Source organism: Linepithema humile, chromosome 3 (genome assembly GCF_040581485.1).
Source record: "Linepithema humile isolate Giens D197 chromosome 3, Lhum_UNIL_v1.0, whole genome shotgun sequence".
In the NCBI taxonomy this organism is placed as follows: Eukaryota; Metazoa; Arthropoda; class Insecta; order Hymenoptera; family Formicidae; genus Linepithema; species Linepithema humile.
In genome coordinates, this window is record NC_090130.1 from 18,538,605 (window position 1) to 18,545,576 (window position 6,972).

The window sequence follows — 6,972 nt, forward strand, 5'->3', positions numbered from 1 at the left end:
TAAAGAACAATAATAATAAATGACAATTTATAATAAAATAGAAACATTGCAGGTAAAAAATTAGACAAATAAGTGAACATAAATTATGAGCAGATTTCAACCCTAACCTAACCCTAATTCTAGCTTCCTGTCCTAACTTCCTGTCCTAACCATAATTTTTCACTTAACAAAATCCAACTGTTACGGCGTTGCAGTCATATTGTTGAGTACGAAATTATAAAACCCGCATCAGAATATGTATTAAAGATTGAGATTAAAGACTAAAGATTAAAAATGGATCAATCAGAATAAAAGAAATTAAAATTTCTTTTTTCGTTAATACAGTTCTGTGATTGGCTTGCAATATCTGAACTGTGCTTAAGACGGTCTTCAATATAAGGACCTATCCAGCAAACTTGCATAGTCGCATAAAGATATGCATAAGAAAATTGATTGGTCCATTTCTTTATACATCTGCTTATGGACCAAATGTTATCATATGTTTATGCGATTATAACAAGTTTATCTGGATAGGCCCTTATGCATCTTTGTCCCCACACGGAACATAATATCCAATGGACGTCCATATAATCTTCATAACTCCATACTACATCTATCTCTACGATGGATATTAGATAGGTTTCTATTAGAAATCTATATTATTTCCATGATAAATGACGATATAAATCCATCATAAATGTCTATTAGACATCTGTTATCGATGTTTGATAGAAGTATCAGTATCCATAGTAACGAATATTGTTAGGGCATCGTCGATGTCAAACGTTTCGGCTGATCATTCATCCATCTTCAGTGCTAACGTTACAAATCTGTTTAGTAGAAAGATTGTGGTTTCAATTCGTCATTAATAAAATTATTTGGAAGTAAAGTCACAAATGTGATTGCGAGATAGTCTTGTTTATGTAGGTGTTAACAGAATGTCACCATGTTCTCGACTGTCTCACAGTTCTCGACTGTCTCACAGTCATGACATTCTGTTAACACCTACATAAACAAGACTATCTCGCAATCATATTTGTGACTTTACTTCCAAATAATTTTATTAATGACGAATTGAAACTACAATTCATCAAAGCTCTATGAAATATCTATGGAACATCTATGATTGCTCCATATGATATCTATTAATATATTTAATGGATGTCAAATGGAGGTATGTAATGCGGAACTGTGGATGTCTAGTAGACATCTATAGGAGATTACATAGATATCTAATAGAGGTTTCGAATCTCCATGATGGACATCTAGTGGATATCCATTAGAGGTTTTTGTTTCGTGTGGATCTAAAGCCTCGAGAGCGGGCAGCCATGCCGTTTGTTGATCGAGCTCAGAAATTATTCAGTGCTTGTTCTTTTTTGAGTAATTGCATAATTTTTTTAACATTTTTTGACACCGAGATTCGGTTTTTTGCAGTTTTATTCAATCTATATTTGTCTATATTTTCTTTCACCAAAAACAGCACGTGTATGTTTGTTGAGTGGATGGATGCGCGTGCGTGCGTGTGCGTGCGTATGCATGTGTGTGCGTGCGTGTGCGTGCATGCGTATTGTTGTGTAGATGTGTATGCAAGTGGGTGGTGGGCGTGTGCGTGCATTGTTACGAGCGTATAGCTACGTAATAGATTATTTAGAATAAGTCGGGACACGTTTGTGGAAAAAGTCTTTATTCGGTGTTGCTGGTTTGAGCTTTGATCGAGAACTGAACTGGCGAGAATGATCTTCGTTTAAGGTGCTGTAGGAAAATCGTAGCGGCGGAATGTTTATTGGAAGGAAGCGGTTTTGTCAAAAGGAAAATATGCGTTAGGCATAGGGACAGCGTTTATGTTTATTGCAGTCATCGAAGGGTCATGTGTTTAGGATCAAGAAGGAGTAAAGATAAAAAAGGTTCAAAGGTTCGAATAAAAAGAGTAATATAAGAAACTATAAGTTGCGGCACGTAACAGCATGCGTATACACACCTACACGACAATATGCAGCACGCACACGCACGCACACACATGCATACGCACGCACGCAATGTTTTTACGATTTGCGTTAGGAGGGGGGCCAACTATATAGACCTGTAAATCTATTTAATAAATATTTTTTTTCTTAAAAAAAACAAAATTTTTACACAATTTACTATATACATTATTTCTAAAGTTACTTTTTGCTGTTGTATGTGAAGTTTTTCCAGAAGTAACAAAAAAATTTTGCTGATTATATTTCTAAAGATAAAAAGAATACTAACACCACAAGGTGTACACTAAAGAAGAATTTTATGTTGTGCGCTACGCAACTAAGAAGTAAAATGCCAAGCCAAGATTTTTTTGGATCTTTAATAAACGTAGTTATAGATCTTCTTGGTAAATATTTTCATTCTAATAAAAAAATTTCATACAATTTATTGTATGCATTATTTCTAAAGTTACATTTTTGCTGTTGTAGGTTGAAGTTTTTCCAGAAATAACAAAAGATCTGCAAAATATAATTGATATTGTGAATGAGGAAGAAACATAATTTTTAAAAACTTTTTCACGCGGTCGTAACTTATTGAATAGAACAAAGTCGTAATTGAAACTTATTGAAACAACAAAGTTGGAGTCAACTGATACTGTGCTAGGTGATGTAGCGTGGCGCTTGTATACTTGTGGTTTCCCAATAGATCTCATCCTGCTAATGACTGAAAAAAAAGGATTGAAAATTTATATGATAGGATATGAAGAATCCAAAAAGCCAAGCACAGGTATATTTCACTGTATAGCAATTATTCCATTAATTTAATATAGATATTTTAATATATTTATATTCTTGATAAAGAATTCTCCTTGATATTTCTCAAGTTAATTTTTCAAAATAAAGCTGGTGGAGTAGTACTCTCTAAATTTCTTGGAGTAAAAACGCATTCGAAAAATTGAGTGACTGGCCGTGTAACTCGAGTTAGAGTGACTTTTCATTCATACGGAGTTAATTCTCTCTCTTTTTGTTGTAGAGTGAATTTTTCACTTTGCAAAGTAGAGTGATCATGTGTACTTTATTTTGTAGAGTGAATATTTTCACTCTATGCAGTGTGGAGTGAATATTTCATTCACATAAAGAGTGAATGATTACTGCGTCTCATTATCTCTTGTTCTCGTCTCATTGTTACACGTATTTGGTGCAAGACATCGTAAATATAAATAAGAATATCTATAAAGAATACACGTAGATAGACATATAAATGTCAACTTTTCTTCCAGAGGTAAGCACTTATAAGAATTTATGTGTAGTTTATTTACTGATTTAATATATTATGTAAAGAATGGTGTTTAGGTTAAATTGTTTTTCTAGATTAGGTTACAAAAAGAGTAAATCGAGATCTCACAGCATGTGGTTCGCCGTGCTACGTAGCTTCGTCATAAATTCGGTTTGCATATCGATAAACAAGTAGTACAATGAGAAGTAACTTATATAATGACTTGTAGAAATTGAATTTCTTTATTTCAGACTGTCTTTACATTAACAGCTATTAGTGAGAGTTTTGTTTCTTCTGATTTTTGACAGCTACTATTTTGACAAATTACAATTTCAGAATTACAATTGTAATTAATAAATAGTTTTTTTAAGAGTGTTATTACATTATCTTCACATACTCTTTAAATTTCTTGGAGTGAAATCTAACTCCAAACGAGTGGATATTCACTCCAAGCGATAGTGAAAATACTGCCACTCGTAAAGAGTAAAAATTTACTTTTCACAAAAGTAATTGTTTCACTCTAACGTAGAGTAAAGTATCACTCGATCAAAGAGTGAAATCTTCATTCTTTCGTCAAGCAAATTTTTCACTTAATTGTTACGAGTGAACAAATTCACTCTTTATAAGTCATAATTCTAAGTCGGTTTTCATACTGACAGTAAGATAGCATGCTACATACGACGTAAAGCTTTGATTAGTTGAAATGAGAAGCAGTGTCATTGCTTCTTATGACACTGCTTCTCATTTCAATTAATCGAAGCTGCACGTCACACATAGCATGTTACCACCCCCATTAAGTTGGATTCCCCACCATCGCCAAATCAAGTCGCACCTATCAATTAATTTAGTGCTAATTATGTGCTAATTAGTTGCCGCAATCCGGATTTTGTTGCTCTTACCGTTTAGCAGGAATTCACATTTAAAGTGGGGGAGGGGCCAGCTTGACATTAAGCTGGCCCTCCCCCCATAACAACAAAAATATATAGAGTGCTCGAATCAAAAAATCATTTATACCAGAATTTGTTGCTATTTTGTTGCTCCAAGATAGCGTGAAAACATTTTGAAAAAATTATATTATTTACAGTAAATGCGTAGTGTCGTATAGTAGTGTGTACTGGTATATCTTAAATAATGCAATTTTTTCAAAATGTTTTCACGCTATCTTAGAGTAACAAAATAGCAACAAAATCTAGCATAAATAATTTCTTGATTCGAGCACTCTATATATTTTTTTCCGCTATGGGGGGGGGGGGCTAACTTAATATCAAAATAGCTCACATAATACAAACATCAATTCTTGTTAAACAGTAAAAGCAACAAAATCCGGACTACAGCAACAAATTAGCACACAATTAGCACTAAATTAATAATAATAAATTAAATAAAAGATGCGACTTTACTTAAGAATGATTACGTTGCACCATGTCATGTACAATCTAAGTAAAATTGACTAAAAGAAATTTGTTGCTTGTATGATTTTGGTACCAAATTAATCTACAGGCTCTGTACTATCGAAATATATAAGAAATTGAATTTGTTGCTCGTTTTAAAGTATCGAGAAGCGACACTTTGTCGTCGCGGACCGGTACGGCGCGGATTAAAAACGTTATAATTAGTTGAAATAATTTGTTGCTCGTATGTTTCTGGTCTCAAATTAATCTACGAACAATATACTATTCAGAAAAATAAGAAACTGAATTTGTTGCTCGTATTAAAGTATCGAGAAGCGACACTTTGTCGTCGCGGACCGGTACGGCGCGGATTAATAACGTTATAATTAGTTGAAATAATTTGTTGCTCGTATGTTTTTGGTCTCAAATTAATCTACAAACAATATACTATTCAAAAAAATAAGAAACTGAATTTATTGCTCGTTTTAAAGTATCGAGAAGCGACACTTTGTCGTCGCGGATTGATACGGCGCGGACTAAAAACGTGATAATTAGTTAAAAAAATTTGTTGCTTGTATGTTTCTGGTCTCAAATTAATCTACAGACAATCAAATATTTTTGCGAAAAATGATTGCAGCGCCCTCTATGCATAGTGTTTTGAATTTGTCTCAAAAAGACCTTTCAAACGAGCCCCCAATCGACCCCCCTTCCCATTTAAGAATTTATTCCCTCCTCGCGCCCCCCACACTCCCTTGGGGTTGGGGGTTGCAACCCCCCGCAAAAAATAGATTTTTTTGGAAAATTGTTTGACGTGTTTCGGCGATTTTCAAAGTTTTTATTTTTTCCAAAGATATTAGACTGGTTCGCGACTTAATGAACACCCTGTTTATATAATCATGTTAATTCCAGCTTATCTCACAGATTATATAAATTGCACGAGATACTCCTGACATAACTTTAGACTTGCTTAAGTAATAAGTGCGTTAATAAGTTAATAAATCTATGACAGGTTTCATTGGATTCTCTTCGGGACATCTCATATAAAGCGAATAACTTGTTCCTTTTCTGACGTTTTATTGTTATACAATAATATACAATCTAAATTTATATATTCTACTTATATTTAAATATTTTAAATAAAAGAAGAAAGATTAATGTAGGAGTATTATTAAACTACATATGCACCTAAAGTGTAATATATTGCGTCAATATACTACTGCAATTGCTGAAAAGTTAGACTACATACGAATCAAACATTTCGTCATCTTTATTATTTTTAAAACTGTTTCATTTGAAATTTTTTGTTTAAAAAATGTTTAAGCCAGACAATCTTTTAGAAACTGAAAATTACAAATTGAATAAAATTTGAATTTTCAGGTCAAAGTAAGCTAACAATAAGACGGAGATTATTTAATTGATCGAAGTTTAATTTTTAATTTATAATATCAATCTCTCAAGTATAATGTGATATGAAATTATCTAACGCAATACAGTAATCTTTCTCGAAGAATAAGCTAAATCATAATTTAGTATACTTGTGCTTTATATAAATATTACTTACAAATCTGATATAGGAATAATATTAGGTTGTGTGATAAATAATGTTGCATTTCACGAAACGTAATGCTACCGGCATAGGCTTCGGCTGAAAGGATTACAAAATGTTTGTAAGTAAATGTTGTTCAAGTAAAATGCACGATGGACGAAACAATTATTCAACGTACACACTCATAAACTAAAATAAATTTTTGATGGAAAAATTTCGTTATAAATCATCATATTTACTGCACACACAAAAAAGCTCTATTTACATCATGTACAATTGTCATTATTATAAGAGTGTGGAGTATGTGCGATGAATTAGGTATAATTTGGCAGAAAAGTGTAATCACGAGTAGTCACGCAATAAAATCACGATTAGTGAGTACCAGTTGAACATTTTCTGTAGAGTTCACAACAAATTATTGTAATTGCACAATGGCAAAACTGCGTGATGCATGGAGGAATGCAATTTCCAAGTCGCAGCGCGTAGACAATCGATCAGTAAAATAGCCAAAGATAGCCAACGTGCACGGTGAAGAGCACACGTTGCAAAATGCAAGGAGCGAGAGATTCCCGGATCGAGAAACAAAACGTTTGATGAGCACTTTGCTGAAATATACGGCGATGGTCACTGCTGTACCATTGTTTACTACGGAAGTAAAACAAACAAAATAACTCAATCATAAAGTTTAATATTCTCGAAGACACTTCTCGAAATCTCGTCTATTTAAAATTTAACACAAAGACCCCTTTTCGATGATGTAACGTTTGATTATCACGGAGCAAACTATGATGGATAGCGATACGATCATCGCACATACAAAGC